Here is a 14,924-nt window from a genome sequence, read left to right on the forward strand (position 1 = left end):
CTTCTAAATTCTCTACCTCTTGCAAACTTATAAAGCCATTACACTCGACGTGTCACTATTCTTTATCCTGGTGACTTTCTTGTCGCTTTACAGAAGCCCATTTCTAGGTTCCATCTTCCTTATGTGAAATCTAACAGTATTGATTGCAGTTGTACTACATATTTCAGATTCTAATACAAAAATACACCAGGAGCTATCCAAATGACTAAAAGCCTTTTTAGTAATAGCCTCTAGATGTATCTCTCTTTTTCTGGATGTAAATTAATAAACATAAAATAAGTAATATTTTTAACTTTAAACTTTCATCAACTTTGGTGCAGGTCTGTCAAGCCTCTCTTTTTCCTTTTTGTATTAATAATGGTTTGTTTTTAATTTGCTGATCTAGAATTACTAATACTAACTTATTGACTTGTCTGCTTAGGCCTTCTCAATTCTAACACTAATGCTTTACAGGCTTTAAATGAGCAGCTTCTGCAAATCATTTCTATGTTGTTTCTAAAACACTGTAAATGTACAGTTCTTTGTAAGTGTACATTTCCCTGGGACTTACAGTTGTTTCCATATGTTCCTAAACTTCACCCTAATACCAAACATTTCTCAAATGACCACCTTATTATCATTGGGTTTGTTTGGATAGGAGTTTATTTGGACGATTTATTTGATATAATTACTGTAGCACTTTTTGTGATGTGATGTATGTGAGATAAAAAGATGATTGGAAAGATAAAAAATTGATTGAAATTTGTGAAACAAATTATTTGATTTGAAATTGTCTCAATCCAAACAAACCAAATGTGTTCCAAACTAAAACTACACAAATGTAGTGTTTCTGACACAACACATGTAAATGTGCTTTAAAGCTTCAAAAGCTATAGATTCCAACACAGTTGGAACTATCCCATGGCATGTCATCTAAGAGTTGTTTTTGATATGATTCATAGCAGTGCCAGTTTCTTTTTCATATGTTGTTGTCCTGTTTAACTTTGCATTACTGTTTGTGCATCCGATGCATGTCTTTGCATTCGTATATCAAACATACAGTATTCTTGTAGTTAATTATTTTTTCAAAATCTTAAAAGTGACAAGTTTAGTTTACTGATTTCATAAACTTGCAAAACACAAAAAATTCATAAAAGAATGGTAATGAAGAAAGATGTAGCTTGTGTAAATTCACTACAATGACAATTTCAAATAATAATAAATTACATCGTTATTATCTTTTAGACCATTATATTAATCTAACTTACATTAAAAGCTGAGATCAGTTTTGCTCTACTCATCAAAGAGAGAAGTGGAAAGCAGCTTTTTCCTACATTTGTGGTTTTAGAGTTTGTTGCCCTACCTGCATCAGATAATTTTATTTGATGCTGAAACTATATCAGTATTTCCTTTTCAATTTAATGTATCACATGTTGCAAAAAAAAATGCACAGTATTAAGCCCAATAAAGAGACCTATAGATGACTATTTCAACTCTATATCTTCTGAATTTACAACCCAGCTCTTCACCGACTATGAGCAAATTAACGAGATGCCACTCACTTGTGTGTCCAGTTTGAATATACTACTATTAAATGAAAGAAGCAGAAGCATAACTAATTACAGGTAACTTTTGAAGTCATTTGAAGATAGCTCAGTAATTTAAAATTATATCTGTACAATGGTTGCTAAGCCAGATATTGTTTTCTATTCTTGCTAAACTTGTCTATTACTATTTGTTTTGGGTAAGCATTGTTCAGAGTTTGAAGGCTACTGGACTTTTAAGATTTAAAAGTCTTATGCGCTATTTTCTTCAAAGAATTGGCTACAAAAAGCATTTCACAAGGTATCCAGCTCTCTAAAAGACTGCAATAGATGATTATATTGATATTTCAATATCTGTTATTCCATTTATTCCATCAAATATGAAACGAGTCACATGTTGCATCACATTGCGAAAACTGCTTAAGCCAAATAAAAACTGCAATAAAACAGAACAAAACATCTCTTACTCTCAATATAATCCTTAAGTTACAGAACAAAACAGAAAAAAAAAATGCAAAAACCAAGTTATCTATGAACTTATCTACTGATGCATCCTTTCTTCCACTAGACATATGAATAGCAATATGCTTCCAATCAATTACCTTCAGCAATTAACATCAATGAACATCAGATTCTACTGAATTGATAATTCTTTCTTATTCATAGTTCTTTCATTTCATCATATAATGCTCACACATTTTTTGAAACAAAAAAAAAAATTGTTTGCATATGACATCTATAGTTCATTTACAGCTCAGATTATCTGCCATTGCAATGCTCAGATTACCAGACTCACATGTAATGCTTCTTCACATTTCAACTCCAATTTTTGAACTCAAAAACATACAAAAAAACAAACCAATTCTAGGCACACGTGAATGATATCTAATTAATTTTCACAGCAAAGTAATTTCAAACAAAGTTCTTGCACATTCAAATTTCCATCTATAAATACATACATAACATTATTCCCAGCATACCAAACAACATAAGGCAACAACAACTGTTACTCCATAAACACTCTTTTATGCCAAACCATGAGCAGCACAAACCCTCACCATTCAGTCTCTAGCCCAAACAATACAATCTCCCAGCAACTGCTAGCAAATACAGAACTCATCAACATCCAAACAAATCCAAGTGATCCAAGTGTCCTTGAATTTGTGAACCATCTTATTTCTAAACAAAATAAACAAACACTTGAGCTTTTCCACTTAAAAAATGGAATACAAAACTTGTTTGCAGCATTTTACACCACATCTGCATGGACACCAATATTTGAATCTGCTTTGTAAACACATCAACCATTACAAATGCTCCAGGAACTTGTAGAGCAAGCTAGAGAAAGTGTTCAAAACCAACATCGACAAGCAAGGGCTTAATGAAATCAAATTGTAAAAGCAGAATAAACATAAAATTAGTAGTTTAGAAATCCATTCCAAAATCATTTGCTCCAGCCTTTTCTTATCTACCTAAAATATTCCACCTTTTTTCAATTTGTTCTTGTCAAAACTTCCATCTTTATCTAACTTATTTTACTATCATTATGTAATCCTTTTCCACTTTCGTAAGACAATTTTGCACTGGTTCGGCCTATTTCTGTTATAGTTTCAATGATTATAAATCTCATTCTCACATATAACTCTTATCACAACAGACATTCATTTGAAAATTCACAAAAACATTACAAAGATATCTAGGATTCACAATACAACACTTAAACAACTGAAAGCTACACTACTTCTATACAACAAACACTACGAAACACAAAATAGAAAACTTTAACTAAATAAGCTACTCATAAGTTTGATTTATCGTAAAACAACTTAAATAGCTCCTACTATTCTTCAGTCTGAAAGATTTCCAGCAAACAGCATCTCAAAAAAGCTTGAATAACTCCTATTATTGTTCCCCCTCAAGCTGACCAGGACAACCTAAGCAATCCAAATTTTAACTATAAGCAATTATCATCAACAAAACAAATTCAACAATAACCAATCTATTTTAATGCTTTGTTGAAAGTACACACTACCTTTCAATCACTCTGATTACCAAAACTATCAGAAAATGGAGGACTAGGATGATAAAATTCTCTTCTAGGTGCTCAACACTCATTTTTCTAGCAATCAGCTCTAGAATTGGATAATTTCTTCCACTTCTAAAAGCAGCCTCCAGAACTGAGCTCCAATCATCATGCCTATAAAACTCTTTAAACAAGTCATATAATTCATTTTTAAGCAAAATATTTGCAACTTGAACTCGAGCAATAGGTTCAACAGCTCGATTACGGCATCTATGTCCTATTGGATAAGCTGCTCCACGCACAACTACCAATTCATTTATCACCTCCTCTATCTCTGGATAAGATGGCTAAATAGTTGGAAACCTAGAATTTGCACGTGACATCTAAAAAAACTTTGCACAAAACTACAGCCAAATGCATATATCACTCTGTCTCTCACTCTATATATTTCCTTATTCTTATCCTCATAGATACTCATGCTTGCACATTTCATATAAAAACGTTCTAGACTACTCTCATATCTAATAGATAAAATATATTAAAAAAAATATATAAGCTACCCCTCTGAACCACACAAAAAGAAGAGAAAAAATAGCCAAAACATGTGAAAGTTCTAGGAATATGTAAAAGCTGATAACCACTAGAGTACAAACTATAGATTCAGAATACCCACAAAAAAGACTTCAAACACAACTAAACTCCTTAAACAACAAATATACTTATTAATCAACTACAACTAAACTCCTTTCATAATGTAACATATCTACAAAAAATGATAAATCTCCCACCCAATACAAACTAAGCAATATCAGCAGAGCATGTGCATGCATCATTATTTCTGATTCAACTATCGCCTCCAATTTTACATTTGCCACTACAACTCAATCACTTCAACTACATCATTTCAATTGCACTCTACCACTTTTAACTTCTTTTTCCAAAAGCACGCTTCCCCTCTCTCCTTTTTCCTCATCACCTGCAAGACTCCATTTTACAACCAGGTATGTAAACTACAACTAAATCACTGAGTTTATACATATACTTCTCTTTTGAACAATACTTTATAAGTATAAACACTACTTAATCCTAGATTATTAAACCATCTAAATTTCATACTCATGAACATCACTTTCTAAACTCAATTTGATACTTACAATCAATTTTTGAAACTTTATATCTCTTGATATCTCTTGCTATTATATCTCTTTGTATCTCCTGCTATTATATCTCTTGATATCTTTTGCTACTATTATTTCTCTTCATAACTTTCGAAATAATGCAGGAAAACAATGGACTGCAACTTCTTAACTTTCAGTGATCTTAAGCCAAAAACAAAAAATTGGACTACAATAATCCAAGTGGCTAAAAAGCTGAAGCGACAAACTTCAAAAGCAGGGAATCCATATCAGAAGATGATATGACTTGACACCGAGGTATAAAACTCATTCACATACTATTTTAGTAACTACATATATAAATACTATGACACCAATATATTGAAACAAGGAAACAGTTTAAATGCCCTGATCTATGGCTCGGACATCAACTTTTTCAAAAGATTCTTCATCCCAGGAAAAAGATACATCATCTCAAATACTAGAATTCAATATACTGATGAACGATACTGCACCAAGGAAAATAAATGCACGTGGATAATAGACAATTCATCAGTTGTCCAGGCAGTAGATGAACCAGAGCCACTAGCGTTGCTGCCTATCTTCGCATTTACCAGTTTCAACAAGCTCCACCGCCATATCGATGACAACACTAAGATAAGTAAGCATGTAAACATTACAACCACTTTTTTCTCAATCACTATTCTTAGCATGCATGCTCACATGCGCATTCTCAAAAAAGATGTGATAGGAATCGTGATCCATATTGAACTAAAAAGCAATAAAGCACCAGTCCCAACTATTGAAATTATGCTGATGATTACAAGTAAGACTTAATAGTAACTCATTCTGTACCAGTAAATACAACTGTAGCATTATGCATACACTACCTAACAAAACTATATACAGCTCTATACCTATAGCACTGACTCTATGGGGCGATTACGAAGCAAAGGAAGGACAAATATTGGCTGACAAAATCCACACTCAACCAATACTTGTAGCCATCAAAATAAAAGTCACTTCTTACCACGGTATTGTTATCAATCCTTGCTATACTCTGCTTAATATACAATTAATTACTCTAGTTACAATAGTTATGCTAACAAATCAAATTAACAGTAATGAACATGTCCACCAAGTTTGCAACAACGCTTCTTATCAATCCACCCCTCGAAAAATCTGTGCCACTAAACCAATGGTAACTAATTAGATTATCGTGATTATTATCCTTTCTCATTCATTACTCACATATACAATCAACAAGGCAGCAAAAAATCAAGCTATCATTGCAAATCTCAAAGCACAAAGAGCCTTTCTCAATAGTGCTAAGCTGCTTCCAATTCCTGATTCTAAAGATCTAACTACAATTAAAGATTTTTTGAGTTTTCTTCAACAAAAAACATACTGGGTATAAGGAACAACCACACTCCTAGACAAGAGCCAAAAGCTCTGGTACTATGCTTGTCTCCAATATCACAAGTTCCTCAGATCATAGCCTAACTAGCCAATTATCTGTACCTCTTGCCAGAAGCACATCAATGTTGTCACAAGGTTCAATATCTCCAATTCCAACACTACTTACTCAATACTACAACTACTAATTACTCACCAATTACTCAATAACAAGTGCAAGCTAACAATACTGCTTTCAGACAACTCGGGAACTCTCACACTAGACCTTTATGGACAAGAAGCAGAACAACTGCTCCCCTTCAGTCTAACAAAACTCAAGAAAGAACAGAATCAAGTATACACAATACAATCCTTCCTCTACAACCACTGAAACAATAGCTATTCTAAATTTCTGCTTAATTAAACAGAATGCTATGCTCTACGACATCATTGAAGAATCAATCAACAAGACTACCATTGCTTGTTTCCTAAAGAAAGCAACAACAAACTACACCACATTCAATAATGATAGATTCGCTGCTATCATAGCTCACAAGGTTGACCCAAAACACATTGCAATGCTACCAATCAATGAAAACCAGCCAATGCCTGCACATGAAGGCACAAAGGCACATGAAGAAATTGCTCAATCTTCTACTGAATTGCTAAAAGTTGACCTTTCACCTGCAATTTCTTAAGGTTCTACTGAAGTTCCACCGAAAGCTACATCAAATACACTTGACATCAGCCTCCTTGATTCACTCAAAATTGTAGAAAGTCCCATGAAGAAACAACGTATCGCATCATCCAAGAAGCAAGACTAATACTGCTGTACATATAAATAGAATGCCTTGCGCTTTCTTTTGAATCATAGGCACACAACTCTTGTGCAGTGCTCCAATACCTTATGCCATATCTTTTGAATCAGCTATACTGCTGTACCATACTACTTTCCTCTTTCTTTTGAACCATCAGTACTGCAGTACCTCCATCTTTTGTATCAGCACATAGCTGCTCTTATGAACTAATATATATTGTTTTTGCTTGAACACTTGCTAACAGAATACAACCTTACTAACAGGTCTAAAATTCCCACGCCTTGCGTGGGAAGCAAACCCCTAGTGGTAAGATATAAATTTGTCTTATTATTTAGTTCTTCTGACATCATACCTCAATTTAAATTCACTAGTTGAATGGTCAAATTTAATTTTTTTAAGATTAATTACATTTTTTTAACCCATCTCATCTCTCACCCTCAATTCCAAGACCTAAAATTTGAATCATGAATTTGACAATAAAGAGGCCCAACACACTGGTTAGTCATTGGGTATTCATATATATAATTCATGAACAATAAGTCTACAGGTTGTTTAACAAAATATTATGTTTGCTATAGAGGTATGATATGAATATTGTGTTTAATGGTCTTTATTTAACTAAAAGGTAATTGGATTGAGTTTTTCATATTGATGAGTAGTGGATGTCTTGAAAGTTACCAATTATTTTACAAATATGAAAAAGAGATTGTAGCATGGGTAGTAAATTAAGAGTATAAAAAAATTAACAGTGAAAGACAAGGTAGCTGGTTTTGAGTACTATTGCTAAATTCTTGTTAGTAAATATTATATTATACCCATATAATATCGTTCATACATATTATTAAAAAAAAATTCGTACTTTATGCATTTTAAAAATACTCTGATAGGTAGCAATTCTATTACTTATTTTATTATTAATTTCCCTATTATCTGATCGGATGTGGATTAATTAGTAGATTCTACTCACTTTTCGTAAATTGCATTTATTTCAGGGAGTAGAACGAAAATATGATAACAGGTACCAATTTGACAGAAAAGGGGTGCAGATGATAGAGCTTGTCCAAAGGGTATTTTTGGAAAGGAAGATATCACGCCCATTTTGGTAAATTCCGCGAGGGAAGGACACCTGGGAGGGCTTGGTTCTGCTGAGGTGCGCCGCAATTAAAAGGGGAAAGGAAGGAAGTTTGAAAAAAAAGCTTTCTTTGGGGAGTTTTTCTCGGCTGTAGCTTAGCAGAAATTCTTGACTTTTTTCTTGTACTTTATTTTTTTGGCTGAAAGACATGTTCGAAGGGGAGGAGGCATTTTTGTTAGCCTTGAGCTTTGACTTTTCCTTTCTTCTTTTCTTTTGAATCCTGCGCATGGCAGGAGCACTGGAGAATTGCTTCCTTTGAATTTTCTTCTTTAGCTTGAGACGGAGTGAAAACTATGAACTTTTGTAGCTTTTCTGTTCATTCGATATATTGAGACAAATTGGATTTTGCCGAATTTCAACGGACATGGCCGCTGGTTTCTTTTCAATTTCCTGTGAATTTAGTTCATCAATTATGAGCTAATTCTCCAATCCTAGTCAAGGAGCAACGAAGGCTCTGGTTCGCCTAAAAATTGTGAGATCGTTTTAATTCAATCTTTTCCTTTTATTTATTGGTATCCGCATATTTCCTGATTGCTATGTTTATGGGTATTTAATTAATTGATTGTCTTGGATCCGGATAATTAATTGATTTGGTAACCTATTGTCAATTAGGGCATTGAATCCGTAATTGTTTAATTGCCCTGAAATAGTGACAACTGACGCGATTAGATTCGTGTCAGGGGGGATACGCGGGCTAATCTAAAATAACCCTGGTAGTGTGTTATTTGGTTAGAATAGGGCTCCTCTAATACGTAAGGCAATTGGGGAATTAAATTCTACGGGCGTACCTAGAATTATTTCTCAATTAGAGCAGTGATTAACGGGCGTACCTCGATCACCGACACAGTAAGGAGGGGTTGACTGCCATCGCTTGTTTGGTAGTTATAACCTATTTATTGGTAAATAATTGGGATTGCCTTTGCTTCGATGATCAATTAGGTGAACCATTGCTGAAGTTACTTCTTGGCTAGATCTTTAATTAATATTACTTTGATTTTAGTGAATTGCCATTTGATTTTTTAGTTGCCCACGTTATTTCACTTTTAATTGTTTTCCTGTGTTAATTGATTTAGGCTTTCAATTATTGTTAATCTAAGTTCAGTGAATTGTGGTTTAATTTCTAATTAGTTATTTATTTTTATTTTCGTATTCGAATTCATTTGATTGTTGGCATTCCTACAAAATCACCCCCTGTGTTGTTTTGGATTTCTTAAGAAACGAATATACCCAGTCCCTGTGGATACGACCCTGCTTGCCCTGTCTACGCATTTACAATTATTTGTGAAAAGAAATAACCAATCCATTTGGGTATATCGGATCAAGCAAACTCTTCGGAAATAGGGTGAATCAAGTAACCCATTGCACACCTAGAGTCCCTGCTCCAGTACTTGGAATTGGGTTTGGTCATTTTAACTGGCAATTAGGTTTAATTTTATTATTGCACAGGCTGACGACCTGTCAATTTTTGGCGCCGTTGCCGGGGACTGACGTTATTATTTGTTTCTTTTTAAATTCATTTTTTTGTCCTAATTTTCTGGTTTTCTTCTAGTGTATGCCTCGATCTTCTTGTACTGGTGATTTGATTTTTGACCCTGAGGTAGAGAAGACCGCGCGTAGAACAAGAAAGGAAACCAGACAGCTCAGAGAGGAGCACTCTAGTGCTACATCTCAGAGACCTGAGTTAAGAGTTGAACCAACAGATTCATTTGGTGGCACTTCGAGTGACTCGGAGCAAGAAGAAATCCCCATGGCTAATGCACGAACATTAAGGGAGTTGGCTGCCCCTAATTTAAATCAGCAGCCTTTGTGCATTACTTTCCCGAGTTTGAGTGAAAACACTTCATTTGAGTTAAAATCTGGTCTGATTTCTCTTTTACCCTCTTTTCATGGTTTACCAGGTGAGGAGCCGTATAAGCATCTGCAGGAGTTTGATGTCGTGTGCAACAGTATGAAGCCCCCGGGCATTACAGAAGAGCAGATAAAAATGAGGGCATTTCCCTTCTCCTTGAAAGATTCTGCGAAGGACTGGCTGTACTACCTGTCACCAGGTAGCATCACCACGTGGGACCAATTGAAGAAAAAATTTTTGGATAAATATTTTCCTGCGTCCAGGGCTGCAAGTCTGAGGAAAGAAATTTGTGGGATCAAGCAGCATCCAGGGGAGTCACTCTTTGAGTATTGGGAACGGTACAAGAACTTGTTGCACAGGTGCCCCCAACACCAGATAAGTGAGCAATTGATCATACAGTATTTTTATGAGGGGCTCCTTTTCGGGGACAGGAGCATAATTGATGCTGCAAGTGGAGGGGCACTGGTAAACAAAACCCCTCAGGAAGCACGGGAGTTGATAGAGAGGATGGCAGAGAATTCACAACAATTCGGTACGAGAGAGGATGTTCCAATACGCAGGGTGAATGAGGTAGAGACACCCTCTATGCAGCAGCAGCTTACTGAGTTGACCGCGTTTGTTAAGCAAATGGCTGTGAGATATGCATCACAAGCCAGGGTATGCGAGATTTGCAATGGTATAGGTCACTCTGCAGACATGTGCCCAATGATTCAGGAAGAAACTGCGCCCGCGCTCGCGCCCGCGCCCGCGCCAAGGAAGCAGTACGAGCCTTACTCAAGCACCTACAACCCCGGGTGGAGAGATCATCCCAACCTCAATTATGGAGGGAATAGGCAATCCAACTTTACACCGAACAGGCAGTCTAACTTTGTGTCAAATAAGCCACCAGGGTACCAGCAGCAATACCAACCCCGACCACCTCCGCCCCCAAGTTCTGGTCCATCTTGGGAGGAGATGATGAAACAAATGATGACAACCATGGCGCAAAATCAGCAGAGGGCGGAGGCAGCCATTATGCAAAATCAGCAAAGGACAGACTCCGAAATGCAGGACATAAGGAATCAGATAAGTCAAATGGCCACAACAATCAACCGTTTGGATTCCCAGAACCAAGGGAAGCTGCCGTCTCAACCTGAGTTGAACCCGAAGAATGTGAGCGCCATGACCCTGAGGAGCGGAAAGGAAATTCAGGGGTCTGAACCTGTGATCCCTAAGGATAAGGATGAGGAAAAGATCGAGGCTGAGCTTGAGAGAGAGGACAGCAATGGTGCAAACCCAAAGGTACTTCCAGACCCAGTAATTACAGTTAAAACTAACCCGCCTCCTTTTCCTAGCAGGTTGGAAAAATCAAAGAAGCAGGATAAGAAAAAGGAGATTTTGGAGGTTTTCCGCAAGGTTGAGATAAATATCCCCCTGTTAGACGCGATCAAACAAGTACCAAAATATGCCAAATTCCTAAGGGACTTGTGTGTTAACCGAAAGAGGTTGAGGGGAGATGAGAGGGTCATTGTTGGGGAGAATGTGTCAGCGGTCCTGCAGAGAAAGCTTCCACCCAAGTGCGGGGACCCAGGTATGTTTACTATCCCCTATAGGATAGGTAATACTGTGATTAGAAGGGCCATGTTAGATTTGGGAGCATCAATTAATGTCATGCCTAAATCTATCTATGCTTTTCTGAAATTAGGTCCATTAAAAGAAATTGGAATAATCATTCAACTAGCTGACCGAACTAATGCATATCCTGATGGGTTGGTTGAAGATGTGTTGTTAAAAGTAAATGATTTGGTGTTTCCAGCTGATTTTTATGTACTTGATATGGATGATGACCACTCCCCCGATCCCTCACCTTTGTTGTTAGGTAGACCCTTTATGAGCACAGCACAGACAAAAATTGATGTTAACAAGGGTACCTTGTCCATGGAATTTGATGGGGAAATTGTGCATTTCAATATCTTTGATACTATGAAATATCCCTCAAACTCCAACTTTAGTTCAGTTTTCTCTGTGAGTGCTATTGACCCTGTAGTGCAGGAAGTGTTTGAAACTGTTGGCAGGGATGAGTTAGAGGTGGCTTTAACAAAGCACCTCGAGTTGGAGACAACTCCTGAGGTGGAGTGGAGTAAGGATCTAAAATGCACAATAGGTGCATTACACTCATTGCAGACCACCACGAAAAGGTATGAAATCTTACCTATTTTTACTCCCGAACCTCACCAGAGGGTATTGCCATCTGTGGTGCAGGCACCTGTACTGGAGTTGAAACCTCTACCAGAGCACCTGAAATATGCATATTTGGGTGATAATGAGACACTCCCGGTGATTATCTCATCGGCACTGTCAAAATCCCAGGAGGATAAATTGATCCGGATCCTTAGAGAGCATAAAGAGGCGATAGGTTGGACAATCGCCGACATTAAGGGGATCATCCCGGCCACCTGTATGCACCGGATTAGACTGGAGGAGGATGCTAAACCTGTTCGGCAGGCTCAAAGGAGGCTCAATCCCCTCATGATGGAAGTTGTAAAGAAAGAAATTCTAAAATTGCTAGATGTGGGGATTATTTTGCAATATCAGATAGCCCCTGGGTGAGCCCGGTCCAGGTAGTCCCAAAGAAGGCAGAGGTGACGGTGGAGGCCAACCAGATGGGTGAGCTCGTGCCAGTGCGCAAACCCACTGGATGGAGGCAGTGTATAGACTATCGTAGGCTAAACGCCGTCACTAAAAAGGACCATTTCCCTCTCCCTTTCATTGACCAAATGGTTGAACGTTTAGCTTGTAGAGCTTACTATTGCTTTTTGGATGGATTTTCAGGATATTTTCAGATAGCAATTGCACCAGAGGATCAAGAGAAGACAACCTTCACGTGCCCGTTCGGGACCTTTGCCTATCGACGAATGCCATTCGGGTTGTGCAATGCACCTGCAACATTTCAGAGGTGTATGGTAAGTATTTTTTCTGAATACGTGGAGAAAATTATTGAAGTTTTTATGGATGATTTCAGTGTGTATGGTGATAGTTTTGATACATGTCTAGATAACCTGAAATTGATCCTGATAAGGTGTATAGAGACTAATCTGGTGTTTAATTGGGAAAAATATCATTTTATGGTTGAACACGGGATAGTCCTGGGTCATATTGTATCATTTAAGGGTTTCGAGGTCGACAGGGCTAAAATAGATATTATATCTGCCTTGCCTTACCCCGCGAATGTGCGGGAGGTGCGTTCTTTTCTTGGACATGCAGGTTTTTATCGAAGGTTCATCAAGGACTTTTCAAAAATTGGGGCCCCGTTGTTCCAACTCTTGCAAAAGGATGTAGCTTTCGAGTTTGATGACAAGTGTGAGAGAGCTTTCGACAAGTTGAAGGAACTGTTGACTTCACCCCCAATCATCTAGCCCCCTGATTGGAGTTTGCCATTCGAGATCATGTGCGATGCCAGTGATCATGCTGTAGGGGCTGTATTGGGGCAGCGAGTAGGAAAGGCAGCTCACGTCATCTATTATGCATCCCGCGCCCTGAATGTGGTCCAGTTGAATTACTCCACCACTGAGAAGGAGCTTCTTGCAGTTATTTTTGCTTTAGAAAAATTCAGGTCATATTTGCTAGGTGCTAAGATGATTGTATTTTCTGATCATGCAGCATTAAGGTACCTAATGACCAAGAATGATGCTAAACCGAGACTCATCAGGTGGATACTGCTACTGCAGGAATTTGACTTAGAGATAAGGGATAAGAAAGGCTCAGAGAATCTAGTAGCAGACCATTTGAGTCGCATACCAATTGGGGAGGAGAGCGAGCCGTTGAAAGATGCATTCCCTAAAGAGCATTTATTTTCTTTAAATTCTCAATTGCCTTGGTATGCTGATCTGGTCAATTATTTGGTAACTGGTAATTTTCCTGCAGGTTGGCCAAAATCGAAGAGGGATAAATTGAAGAGCGACGCCAAGTATTTTATCTGGGACGACCCGTACCTGTGGAAGAGATGTGCAGATCAAGTGATGCGGAGATGTGTAAGTGAAGTGGAATTTCAATCGATTTTAGCTTTTTGTCATACTTTTGCCTGTGGAGGTCATTTTGGACCCAAGAGAACTGCTCATAAGGTTTTAGAAAGTGAATTTTATTGGCCTTCATTGTTTAAGGATGCCTATGTGTTTTGTAAGTCATGCGATCGCTGTCAAAGGGTAGGTAGTATAGCCCGTAGAGATCAAATGCCCCAAGTCCGTTGATTTTTGTTGAAATTTTTTATGTCTGGGGTATAGATTTCATGGGGCCTTTTCCTACTTCTTTTGGTTTTATATATATTTTGCTGGCAGTTGGTTATGTGTCTAAATGGGTGGAGGCTAGGGCCACTAGGACTAATGACTCGAAAGTAGTTGCAGATTTTATCAGAGCTAATATTTTTGTGCGATTTGGAATGCCAAGAGCTATTGTCAGTGATAGGGGAACGCACTTCTGCAACAAAATCATTGTTGCGTTGTTTCGCAAGTATGGTGTACTCCACAGGGTCTCGACGTCGTACCACCCGCAGACTAATGGTCAAGTGGAAATATCGAATCGGGAGATTAAATCCATTTTGGAGAAAATGGTGCGCCCCGATAGAAAAGACTGGAGCCAAAGGTTGGAGGACGCACTCTGGGCCTATCGGACGGCGTACAAGACTCCTATAGAGATGTCACCGTACAGGTTGGTATTTGGGAAGCCGTGTCACCTTCCAGTAGAGTTTGAGCACAAGACTTTTTGGGCAATAAAGCAATGCAACATGAATCTAGAGGAGGCCGGTGCCCAACGGAAGTTGGATTTGCAAGAATTGGAGGAGATTCGGAACGAAACCTACGAAAATGCATTAATTTATAATGAGAGAAGCCGAACATTTCATGACCAACAAATTTCAAGTAAAACATTTGAATTGGTCAGAAGGTACTCCTATACCAATCAAGGCTCAAGCTATTCCCAGGTAAGCTACGTTCCCGTTGGATTGGACCTTTTATTGTTACTCACGTTTTTTCATATGGTGCAGTTGAGATCCGAAGTGCTAAGACAGACAACAAATTTGTGGTGAATGGACACCG

The 14,924-nt window shown here is 37.7% G+C and overlaps 1 pseudogene; it reads left to right on the forward strand.

The window, feature by feature from the left end:
• The window catches only part of LOC113770274, a 99,375-nt pseudogene that overhangs the window by 61,906 nt on the left and 22,545 nt on the right, over positions 1-14,924 (forward strand).

Source organism: Coffea eugenioides, chromosome 5 (genome assembly GCF_003713205.1).
Source record: "Coffea eugenioides isolate CCC68of chromosome 5, Ceug_1.0, whole genome shotgun sequence".
NCBI lineage: Eukaryota > Viridiplantae > Streptophyta > Magnoliopsida > Gentianales > Rubiaceae > Coffea > Coffea eugenioides.